Genomic DNA, 12545 nt, shown 5'->3' with positions numbered 1-12545 from the left:
CAGACCTGGATCATGCTCTCATCCCCCTCTCCTGCCCCCCCCCCCAGACCTGGATCATGCTCTCCTCCCCTCATCCCCCTCTCCTGCCCCCCCCCCAGACCTGGATCATGCTCTCATCCCCCTCTCCTGCCCCCCCCCCCCCAGACCTGGATCATGCTCTCCTCCCCTCATCCCCCTCTCCTGCCCCCCCCGCCCAGACCTGGATCATGTTCTCCTCCCCTCACCCCCCACCCCCCAGTTAGACCTGGATCATGCTCTCATCCCCCTCTCCTGCCCCCCCCCCCCCAGACCTGGATCATGCTCTCCTGCCCCTCCCCCCAGACCTGGATCATGCTCTCCTCCCCTCATCCCCCTCTCCTGCGCCCCCCCCCCCAGACCTGGATCATGCTCTCCTCCCCTCATCCCCCTCTCCTGCCCCCCCCCCAGACCTGGATCATGCTCTCCTCTCCTCATCCCCCTCTCCTGCCCCCCCCCCCAGACCTGGATCATGCTCTCCTCCCCTCATCCCCCTCTCCTGCCCCCCCCCCCCCAGACCTGGATCATGCTCTCATCCCCCTCTCCTGCCCCCCCCCCCCCCCCAGACCTGGATCATGCTCTCCTCCCCTCATCCCCCTCTCCTGCGCCCCCCCCCAGACCTGGATCGTGCTCTCCTCCCCTCATCCCCCTCTCCTGCCCCCCCCCCCAGACCTGGATCATGCTCTCCTCCCCTCATCCCCCTCTCCTGCGCCCCCCCCCCAGACCTGGATCATGCTCTCCTCCCCTCATCACCCTCTCCTGCCCCCCCCCCAGACCTGGATCATGCTCTCATCCCCCTCTCCTGCCCCCCCCCCAGACCTGGATCATGCTCTCATCCCCCTCTCCTGCCCCTCCCCCCAGACCTGGATCATGCTCTCCTCTCCTCATCCTCCTCTCCTGCCCCCCCCCCCCAGACCTGGATCATGCTCTCCTCCCCTCATCCCCCTCTCCTGCCCCCCCCCCCCAGACCTGGATCATGCTCTCATCCCCCTCTCCTGCCCCCCCCCCAGACCTGGATCATGCTCTCCTCCCCTCATCCCCCTCTCCTGCCCCCCCCCCCAGACCTGGATCATGCTCTCCTCCCCTCATCCCCCTCTCCTGCCCCCCCCCCCCCAGACCTGGATCATGTTCTCCTCCCCTCACCCCCCTCTCCTGCCCCCCCCCCCAGACCTGGATCATGCTCTCATCCCCCTCTCCTGCCCCCCCCCCCAGACCTGGATCATGCTCTCCTCCCCTCATCCCCCTCTCCTGCCCCCCCCCCCAGACCTGGATCATGCTCTCCTCCCCTCATCCCCCTCTCCTGCCCCCCCCCAGACCTGGATCATGCTCTCATCCCCCTCTCCTGCCCCCCCCCCCCAGACCTGGATCATGCTCTCCTCCCCTCATCCCCCTCTCCTGCCCCCCCCGCCCAGACCTGGATCATGTTCTCCTCCCCTCACCCCCCCCCCCCCCCCCCAGTTAGACCTGAATCATGTTCTCATCACCCTCTCCTGCCCCCCCCCCCCCCACCCCCCACCCCCCACCCAGTTAGACCTGGATCACGCTCTTGAACATGAACGGCGGTGAGTTGATTTCTCGGAAAGCCCGGCAAATGACGTCGTCGGACGCAGTGTCACTATTCACTTTGTAATGTAAAAGGTGACCCCTCCGCCCCCCCCCCCCCCCCACTGACACTTAATACGCAATAAAGTTGAAAACAATCCATGACCCACACATAATGCCCCATCAATCACTGTAGCTCTCTCCCTGAGTGTTAAGTTTGACAGAGTGATTAGTGACAGTGTGGGTGCTTACGATTTTCGATTGACCCGTGACGTCCTACGCGTGTGCCAGGCCACCTGATGACGTCACTCTCGGTGCCTCCTGAAAAGCTATGGCTCTGCTAGTGACATCACTTCCAATGATGGCACCCTCATCCGTTCTCATTGAATGAAATGCACTTCACTAAACCAACCTTGCAGCTCAAATTATGTAAAATTGTCAATGCCGTGGATTAGTCAAATTCAGTCGCACAGAGAAATGGCTACAGCCCCCCCGCATGATCTTGCAGTACCCATTCATGGGTTGGCCTGGCCTGGAGTGTTTTCAGAGTCAAAGCGAGGTGGGAGGCTGCTCAATGTAGTGGCCTCACTCCTCCAGCAGACAGAGTCTGGTGGGAGTTTTTAAACAGATCATGCTGATAGCACTCAACAAGGTTCCACATAAGAGACTGTTAACAAAAAATGAGAGCACATGGAATTGGAGACAACCTATTGGCTTGCCCTCCACACCTGTCTCCAAGCCTGGACATGAGTTCCTTGATGCTCCAAGCTGACTCCACCTTATTTACGTCAACCGTATCCCGCCACAGGACTTCTGACTTTAACTTTGGACTCCCTCCTATTGTCTCCTCTCTATTCCCTGTTTATTACCAGGACATATATAGCCCAATCTTGCTATGTAACCTCGCCTATGTAACTGTGTCCATTCCCATGTGCGTTTTGGCTGCCGCTCCGGCCTCGAGCCCATCGCTTCTATTTCCCCTTTTTTGCTTCTTTTCTCTTTATCCCTCCTAGGCCCCTCTCTCCTGACGTCATGCCTCCTTTCATTTTTCCCCTCTCGAGTACTCTGCCCACCCAAATTCCTACCTCAACCCTTCAGCATTCCTCAACTTTCCTAATCTGTCATCGTCCCAGGCTTGATTCCCTCTTAGATATGCTTACAGCTGCCCTGTGTGCCTCTCTTGGCATCCTCCGAAGGGCCCATCGAGGCACTCATCGCTGCCTCCTTACGAGCAGCAACCCCAACTGCCCCTTCCTACTCTCTCACCAGCCCAGTGCGCCCAATGGGGGCTAATCTTGCCAATCTCCTTCCCATCCCACTCACCCCTCCAAGCGCTGACCCTGTGGAATCTGCCAGCGGATCAGCTATCACCGCCCCTCTCCACATTTCCCTCCAGAATGTCCGTTCATTTGTGAACGAGGCCTTTGCCATCCATGAGCTTATTGTGGATAATTGCATCGACATCATGGCCTTGACAGAAACCTGGCTGATGGGTGATGATACCTTCCCCCCTATTGATGCCTTCCCACCTGACTATATCATCCACCAGTTGCTCCGCCTAGACCGCTGCAGCAGCAGTGTGGCCCTTATCACCAAATTACACCTTGGGGTCTGTCCCCCTTCTCCTCTGGCATCTTCTCCTCCTTTGAGCATATCATCGAATCATAGAATGGTCACAGCACAGAAGGAAGCCCATCGAGCCCGTGCTGGCTCTTTGTAACAGCAATCCAGTTAGTCCCATTCCCACGCTCTTTCACTGTAGCCCTGCAAATTTTTTCCCTTCAAGTATTTATCCAATTCCTTTTTGAAAGCCACGATTGAATCTGCTTCCACCACCCTTTCAGGCAATGCATTCCAGATCATTACTACATACTACATACATGATAGATTAGGTGAATGGGCAAAACTGTGGCAAATGGAATTCAATGTAGACAAATGTGAGGTCATCCACTTTGGATCAAAAAAAGATAGAACAGGGTACTTTCTAAATGGTAAAAAGTTCAAAACAGTGGATGTCCAAAGGGACTTAGGGGTTCAGGTGCATAGATCATTGAAGTGTCATGAACAGGTGCAGAAAATAATCAATAAGGCTAATGGAATGTTGGCCTTTATATCTAGAGGACTAGAGTACAAGGGGGCAGAAGTTATGCTGCAGCTATACAAAACCCTGGTTAGACCGCACCCGGAGTACTGTGAGCAGTTCTGGGCACGGCACCTTCAGAAGGACATATTGGCCTTGGAGGGAGTGCAGCGTAGGTTTACTAGAATGATACCTGGACTTCAAGGGTTAAGTTACGAGGAGAGATTACACAAATTGGGGTTGTATTCTCTAGAGTTTCGAAGGTTAAGGGGTGATCTGATCGAAGTTTATAAGATATTAAGGGGAACAGATAGGGTGGATAGAGAGAAACTATTTCCGCTGGTTGGGGATTTTAGGAGTAGGGGGCACAGTCTAAAAATTAGAGCCAGACCTTTCAGGAGTGAGATTAGAAAACATTTCTACACACAAAGGGTGGTAGAAGTTTGGAACTCTCTTCCGCAAACGGCAATTGATACTAGCTCAATTGCTAAATTTAAATCTGAGATAGATAGCTTTTTGGCAACCAAAGGTATTAAGGGATATGGGCCAAAGGCAAGTATATGGAGTTAGATCACAGATCAGCCATGATCTTATCAAATGGCGGAGCAGGTACGAGGGGCTGAATGGCCTACTCCTGTTCCTATGTTCCTATGTACTGCGTAAAAATGTTTTTCCTCATGTCGCCTTTGGTTTTCTCATGTCACCATGACATATTCCTTTCCAATAGTACAAATATTAATTGCTCACCAAGTCCATTGTAACTCCAAGTCATCAATCTGAAACGTTAACTCTGTTTCTTTTTCCACAGATGCTGCCTGACTTGCTGGGTATGTCCAGCATTTTCTGTTTATATCCCACAAGTTCAGTTCAGTTCACATCAACTCAATTCAAATCAAACCAAACAGTCCAGTTAAATTCAAATCAAATCAAATCAAACCCACCAGTCCAGTTCAGTGCAAATCAAATCAAATCAAATCAAGCCCATGTCTTTAGTTCAGTTCAGTATTAACCAAATCAAATCAAACCAAACCCACCAGTCTAGTTCAGTTCAAATCAAAACAAATTAGATCAGATCAAATCTAATCAAATCAAATCAAATCCACTAGTGAAGTACAGATCAAATTAAATCAAATCATATCAAACTCACCAGTTCATATTAGATTAAATCAAACCAAATCAAATCAAACCAAACCTATCAGTCCAGAATGGTCCCGTTCATTTCAAACCCAATTGAAACAAATCAAATCAAACCAAACCTACAGTCCAGTCTGGTCCAGTTCATTTGAAATCAAATCAAAACAAATTCAACTAGACTGGGGTGTTTGATTTGATTTGATTTGATTTGATCAGAACTGGATGGATTTGACTGATTTGATATGATATGATTTGATTTGGTTTGAGTTGATTTAATTTAAAGATAAATTTAAAGATTAGGGAAAGCCAGCATGGATTTCTTAAAGGCAAATTGTGTTTAACCAACTTGATAGAGTTTTTTGATGAGGTAACAGAGAGGGTAAATGAGGGCACTGCAATTGATGTGGTGTATATGGATTTTCAAAAAGCGTTTGATAAAGTGCCACATATTAGGCTTGCTATTAAGATTGCGGCCCATGGAATAAAGGAAGCAATAGCAACACGGATACAGAATTGGCTAAATGACAGGAAGCAGAAGGTGGTGGTGAACGGTTGTTTTTCGAACTGGAGGGAGGTGTGCAGTGGTGTTCTCCAGGGGTCGATGCTGGGACCACTGCTTTTCTTGACATATATTAATGACAGGGACTTGGGAGTACAGGACACAATTTCAAAATTTGCGGATGACACAAAACTTGGAAGGGTAGTGAACAGTGAGGAGGATAGTGATAGAGTTCAAGAGGATATAGACACTCTGGTGGCATGGATGGACACGTGACAGATGAAGTTTAACGCGGAAAAATGCGAGGTGATGCATTTCGGTAGGAAAAATGAGGAGAGGCAATATAAACTAAAGGGCACAATTCTAAAAGGGGCGGAGGAACAGAGGGATCTGGGGGTATACGTGCATAAATCGTTGAAGTCGGCAGGGCAGGCTAAGAAAGCATTTAAAAAAGCATACGGGGTCCTGGGCTTTATAAATAGAGGCATGGGGTACAAAAGCAAGGAAGTCATGATGAACCTTTATAAAATGCTGATTTGGCCACAACTGGAGTATTGTGTCCAGTTCTGGGCACCGCACCTTAGGAAGGATGTGAAGGCCTTAGAGAGGGTGCAGAGGAGATTTACTAGAATGGTTCTAGGGAATGTGGCCGGCCAAGTGGAAGAAGTGCTAGTAGGTGAGCACTTTGGTGACAGTGACCATAATTCGGTGAGATTTAAGGTGGTCATGGAAAAGGACAGGGAGGGGCCGGAAATAAAGGTTCTAAATTGGGGGAAGGCCGATTTTAATAGGATAAGGCAGGATCTGGCCAAAATGGACTGGGATCAGCTGCTTGTAGGAAAATCCGCATCGGAGCAATGGGAGTCTTTCAGAAGGGAGATTGAGACCATACAATGGCAACATGTTCCCGTAAAGGTCAAGGGTGGTTCCAAGAACTCCAGGGAACCTTGGATGTCAGGGGATATACGAGAATGGATTAGGAAAAAAAGGAGGGCTTTTGGCAGATACAAAAGGCTAAAGACGGAGGAAGCCCTAGAGGAGTACAAAAAGTGCAGGGGGATACTTAAAAAAGAAATTAGGAGATCAAGGAGGGGCCATGAAAAAACACTGGCGAGCAAAATAAAGGAAAATCCTAAGATGTTTTATAAGTATATTAAGGGTAAGAGGATGACTAGGGAAAAAATAGGGCCCATTAGGGACAAAAATGGCAATCTGTGTGTGGTGCCGGCAGATGTAGGAGGGGTTCTAAATGAATTTTTTGCATCTGTTTTCACTATGGAGAAGGACAATGTAGACATAGAAATACGGCAGGGGGACTGTGATATACTCGAACATATTAACATCGAGCGGGAGGAGGTATTGGCGGTTTTAGCAGGCCTAAAAATGGATAAATCCCCAGGCCCGGACGAAATGTATCCCAGGCTACTGTGTGAGGCAAAGGAGGAGATTGCGGGGGCTCTGACACATATATTCAGAACCTCTCTGGCCACAGGGGATGTGCCAGAGGACTGGAGAACTGCTAATGTAATACCATTATTCAAGAAGGGGAGTAGGGAAAAACCGGGGAACTACAGGCCAGTGAGCCTAACATCAGTGGTAGGAAAATTATTGGAAAAAATTCTGAAGGACAAAATTAGTCTCCACTTGGAGAAGCAAGGATTAATCAGGGATAGTCAACATGGCTTTGTCAAGGGAAGATCATGTCTGACTAATTTGATTGAATTTTTTGAGGGGGTGACTAGGCGTGTGGATGAGGGTAACGCAGTGGATGTGGTATACATGGATTTCAGTAAGGCCTTCGATAAAGTCCCCCACAGGAGACTGGTCAAGAAGGTACGAGCCCATGGAATCCAGGGTGCCTTGGCACTTTGGATACAAAACTGGCTTAGTGGCAGAAGGCAGAGGGTGATGGTCGAAGGTTGTTTTTGTGACTGGAAGCCTGTGGCCAGTGGGGTACCACAGGGATCGGTGCTGGGTCCCTTGCTGTTTGTGGTCTACATTAATGACTTGGATATGAATGTAAAAGGTATGATCAGTAAGTTCGCTGATGATACAAAGATTGGTAGGGTGGTAAATAGTGAGGAGGATAGCCTCAGTCTGCAGGACGATATAGATGGGTTGGTCAGATGGGCGGAACAGTGGCAAATGGAATTTAACCCGGAAAAGTGCGAGGTGATGCACTTTGGAGGGACTAACAAGGCAAGGGAATACACAATGAATGGGAGGACCCTAGGCAAGACAGAGGGTCAGAGGGATCTTGGTGTGCAAGTTCACAGATCCCTGAAGGTGGCGGAACAGGTAGATAAGGTGGTAAAGAAGGCATATGGGATACTTGCCTTTATTAGCCGAGGCATAGAATATAAGAGCAAGGAGGTTATGATGGAGCTGTATAAAACACTGGTTAGGCCACAGCTGGAGTACTGTGTGCAGTTCTGGTCGCCACACTACAGGAAGGATGTGATCGCTTTGGAGAGGGTGCAGAGGAGATTCACCAGGATGTTACCAGGGCTGGAGCGCTTCAGCTATGAAGAGAGACTGGGAAGATTGGGTTTGTTTTCCTTGGAGCAGAGGAGGCTGAGGGGGGACATGATTGAGGTGTACAAAATTATGAGGGGCACAGATAGGATGGATACTAAGGAGCTTTTTCCCTTCGTTGAGGGTTCTATAACAAGGGGACATAGATTCAAGGTAAAAGGCGGGAGGTTTAGAGGGGATTTGAGAAAGAACTTTTTCACCCAGAGGGTGGTTGGAGTCTGGAACTCACTGCCTGAAAGGGTTGTGGAGGCAGGAACCCTCACAACATTCAAGAATTGTAAACAATTTTACAACACCAAGTTATAGTCCAGCAATTTTATTTTAAATTCACAAGCTTTCGGAGATTTTCTCCTTCCTCAGGTAAATGTTTCAAGATCTCCTTGAAGCCTACGCATTTATACATATTGAATAATACATGGTGTTTACAGACTGCCCCTGCAACTGCCCGTTGCCAAGGCAATCACCGTGTTCAGACAGAGAGGTGTCAGCTGCAGAACCCCCGAATACACATTCAACAAAAAAACAAACAGGGAAAAAAAACAGAGAAAAAAAAACACAGAGAGAGGCAGAAACATCCGGAAGGCAGAGAGAGCCAGCAAATGACCCATTATATTAAAAACAGATAACATTTGTTCGCTGGTGGGGTAACGTGTAGCGTGACATGAACCCAAGATCCCGGTTGAGGCCGTCCTCATGGGTGCGGAACTTGGCTATCAATTTCTGCTCGACGAGTAGACAGGGCTGATGGCCGGCGCGGACACGATGGGCCGAAGGGCCTCTATCCGTGCTGTATGACTCTATGACTCTCTATGATGAGGGACTTAAATAACATGGATAGATAGGAGAAGCTGAGATTTGATTTGATTTGATTTTAACTGAACTAGTCTGGTGTGTTTGATTTGATTTGATTTGAATTGATTTGAACTGAACTGTGCTGGTGAGTTTTATTTGATTTGTTTTGATTGGATTGGATTTGATTTGATTTGAACTGAACTGGCAAGGTGGGTTTGATTTGATTTGATTAGAAATGAACTGAACTGAACTGAATATGAATGGTGGGTTTGATTTGATTTAATTTGATATGATTTGATTTGAATTGAATTGAACAGAACTGAAATGGACTGGTGGTTTTGATTTGATTTGATGTGATTTGATTTATTTTGATTTGAATTGAACTGAACTGAACTGAAATGAACTAAACCGGACTGATTTGATTTGAACTGAACTGGTGGGTTTGATTTGACTTGATTTGATTGGAACAGAGAAGGTTGCAAGGAGATTTGATAGAGGTATTCAATATCATGAAGGCAGAGTAGATAGAGAGAAACTGTTCCCATTGGCGGAATGGTCAAGAACCAGAGAGCATAGATTTAAGGTGATTGGCAAATGAACCAAAGGTGATATGAGGAAAAACGTTTTTACACAGCGAGTGATTAGGATCTGGAATGCACTGCCCGAGGTGGTGGAGGCAGATTCAATCATGGCCTTCAAAAGCGAACTGGACAAGTACTTGAAACAAAAAAATGTGCAGGACTACGGACATAGGGCAGGGCAGTGGGACTAGCTGGATTGCTCTTGCATAGAGCCGGCATGGACTCAATGGGCCAAATGACCTCCTTCTGTGCTGTAACCTTCTATGATTCCATGATTCCAAGATGATCTGGACTGGTGGGTTTGATTTGATTTGATTTGAGTTGATTTGTTTGGATTTGATTTGATTTGATTTGTTCTGAACTGGACTGGTGGGTTTGATTTGATTTGAATTGAACTTTACTGGACTGGTGAGTTTGCTTTGAATTGTTTTGATTTGATTTGAACTCAACTGGACTGGTGTGTTTGATTTGATTTGATTTGATTTGATTTGAACTGAACTGGACTCGTGAGTTTCATTTTATTTGAATTGAACTGATTTGAACTGAACTGAACTGGACTGGTGGGTTTGATTTGATTTGATGTGATGTGATGTGATTTGATTTATTTTGATTTGATTTGAACTGAACTGAACTGAAATGAACTAAACTGGACTGGTGGGAGTGATTTGATTTGCACTGATCTGGACTGGTGGGTTTGATTTGATGTGATTTGATTTACACTGAACTAGACTGGTGTGTTTGATTTGATTTGATTTTATCGGATCTGATTCGATTTGATTGATTTGTTTTGGTTTGATCTGAACTGGACAGGTGGGTTTGCTTTGATTTGACTTGACGTGATTTGATTTGATTCCAACAGAACTAGACAGCCGGGTTTGATTTGATTTGATTTGATTTGAACTGATATGGACTGATGAGTTTGATTTGATTTGAATGGATCTGATTCAATTTGATTTGATTTGTTTTGGTGTGATCTGAACTGGACAGGTGGGTTTGATTTGATTTGATATGATTTGATTTGATTTAAACTGAACTAGACTGGTGTGTTTGATTTGATTTGATTTGTTTTGATGTGATCTGAACTGGACAGGTGTGTTAGATTTGATTTGAATTAACTTGATTTGATTTGATTTGAACTAGACTGGTGGGTTTGATTTGATTTGATTTGAAATCAACTTGACTGTTTTACTTTACTTGATTTGCTTTGAACTGATCTGGACTGGTGGGTTTGATTTGAAATGATTTGATTTGATTTGATTCAAACTGAACAAGACTGGTGTGTTTGATTTGATTTAGTTTGATTGGATTCCATTTGTTATGATTTGATTCAACTTGGTTTGATTTGTTTTCATTTAAACTGAATGAGACTGGTGTGTTTGATTTGATTTGATTGGATCTGATTTGATTTGATTTGATTTGTTTTGGTTTGATCTGAACTGGATAGGTGAGTTTGCTTTGATTTGACTTGATGTGATTTGATTTGATTTCAACTGAACTAGACAGCCGGGTTTGATTTGGTTTGATTTGATTAGATTTGACTTGCTTTGATTTGATTTGAACTCAACTAGGCTGGTGTGTTTGATTTGATTTGATTTGTTTGGAACTGATCTGGACTGGTGAGTTTGATTTGATTTGATTTGATGTGATTTGATTTGATATTATTTTAACTGATATGGACTGATAGGTTTGATTTGAAATTATTTGATTTGAAGTCAACATGTCTGTTTAACTTTATTTGATTCAATTTGATTTGAACTGATCTGGACTGGTGGGTTTGATTTGAAATGACTTGATTGGATATGATTCCATGTGACTTGATTTGATCTGAACTAGACAGCTAGGTTTGATTTGATTTGATTTGTTTTGATTTGATTGGATCTGATTCGATTTGATTCAATTTGATTTGATTTGATCCGAACTGGACAGGTGGGTTTGATTTGATTTGACTTGATTTGATTTGATTTGATTTGAACTGAACTAAACTGCTGGGTTTGATTTGATTTGATTTGACCTAACCTGAACTGGCCTGGTGGATTTGATTTGGATTGATTTGATTGAATTCTATTTGATATGGTATGATTTGACTTGGTTTGATTTGATTTGATTTGAACTGAGCTAGGCAGCTGGGTTTGATTTGATTTGATTTGATTTGACCTGAACTGGACTGGTGGGTTTGATTTGATTTGATTTGATTTCATTTCATTTCATTTCATTTAAACTGAACTAGACTGGTGTGTTTGATTTGATTTGATTTGATTGGATCTGATTCAATTTGATTTATTTTGATTTGATCTGAACTGGACAGTTGTGTTAGCTTAGATTTGGTTTGATTTGAGTTGAACTAGACTGGTGGGTTTGATTTGATTTGATTTGAACTGATATGGACTGGTTGGTTTGATTTGATTTGATTGGATCTGTTTCAATTTTATTTGATTTGTTTTGATTTGATCTGAACTATACAGGTGTGTTTTATTTGATTTCAATTTGACTTGATTTGATTTGATCTCAAGTAGATTGGTTTGCTTTATTTGCTTTCATTTCAGTTAAACTGATTTGGACTGGTGGGTTTGATTTGAAATATTTAGATTGGATGTAATTCCATTTGACTTGATTTGAACTGAACTAGACAGCTTTGTTTGATTTGATTTGATTTGTTTTGTTTTGATTTGATTTGACCTACCTGGCCTGGTGGATTTGATTTGATTGGATTCCATTTGATATGATTTGATTTGACTTGGTTTGATTTGATTTGATTTGAACTGAAAAAGGCTGCTGGTTTTGATTTGATTTGAGTTGATTAGATTTGACCTGAACTGGACTGGTGGGTTTGATTTGACTTGATTTGATTTGATTTGATTTGATCTTAACTGGATAGGTGGGTTTTCTTTGATTTGACTTGATGTGATTTGATTTGATTTCAACTGAACTAGACAGCTGGGTTTGATTTGATTTGATTAGTTTTGACTTGATTTGATTTAATTTGAACTCAAATAGACTGGTGTGTTTTATTTGATTTGCATTGATCTGAACTGGAGTGGAGGGTTTGATTTGAATTGATGTGATATGATTTGATTTGATTTGAACTGATATGGACTGGAGAGTTTGATTTGATTTGATCTGATTCAATTTGATTTGATTTGTTTTGGTGCGATCTGAACTGCACTGGTAGATTTGATTTGAATTGATTTGATTGGATTCCGTTTGATATGATTTGGTTTGACTTGATTTGATTTGATTTGAACTGAACTAGGCTGCTGGTTTTGATTTCAGTTGAGCTGATTTGATTTGACCTGAATTGTACTGTTAGGTTTGATTTGATTTGATTTCATTTAATTTCATTTGATTTAAACTGAACTAGACTGGTGGG

Source organism: Heptranchias perlo, chromosome 3, assembly GCF_035084215.1.
Source record: "Heptranchias perlo isolate sHepPer1 chromosome 3, sHepPer1.hap1, whole genome shotgun sequence".
NCBI lineage: Eukaryota > Metazoa > Chordata > Chondrichthyes > Hexanchiformes > Hexanchidae > Heptranchias > Heptranchias perlo.
This window is presented reverse-complemented; position numbering follows the sequence as displayed.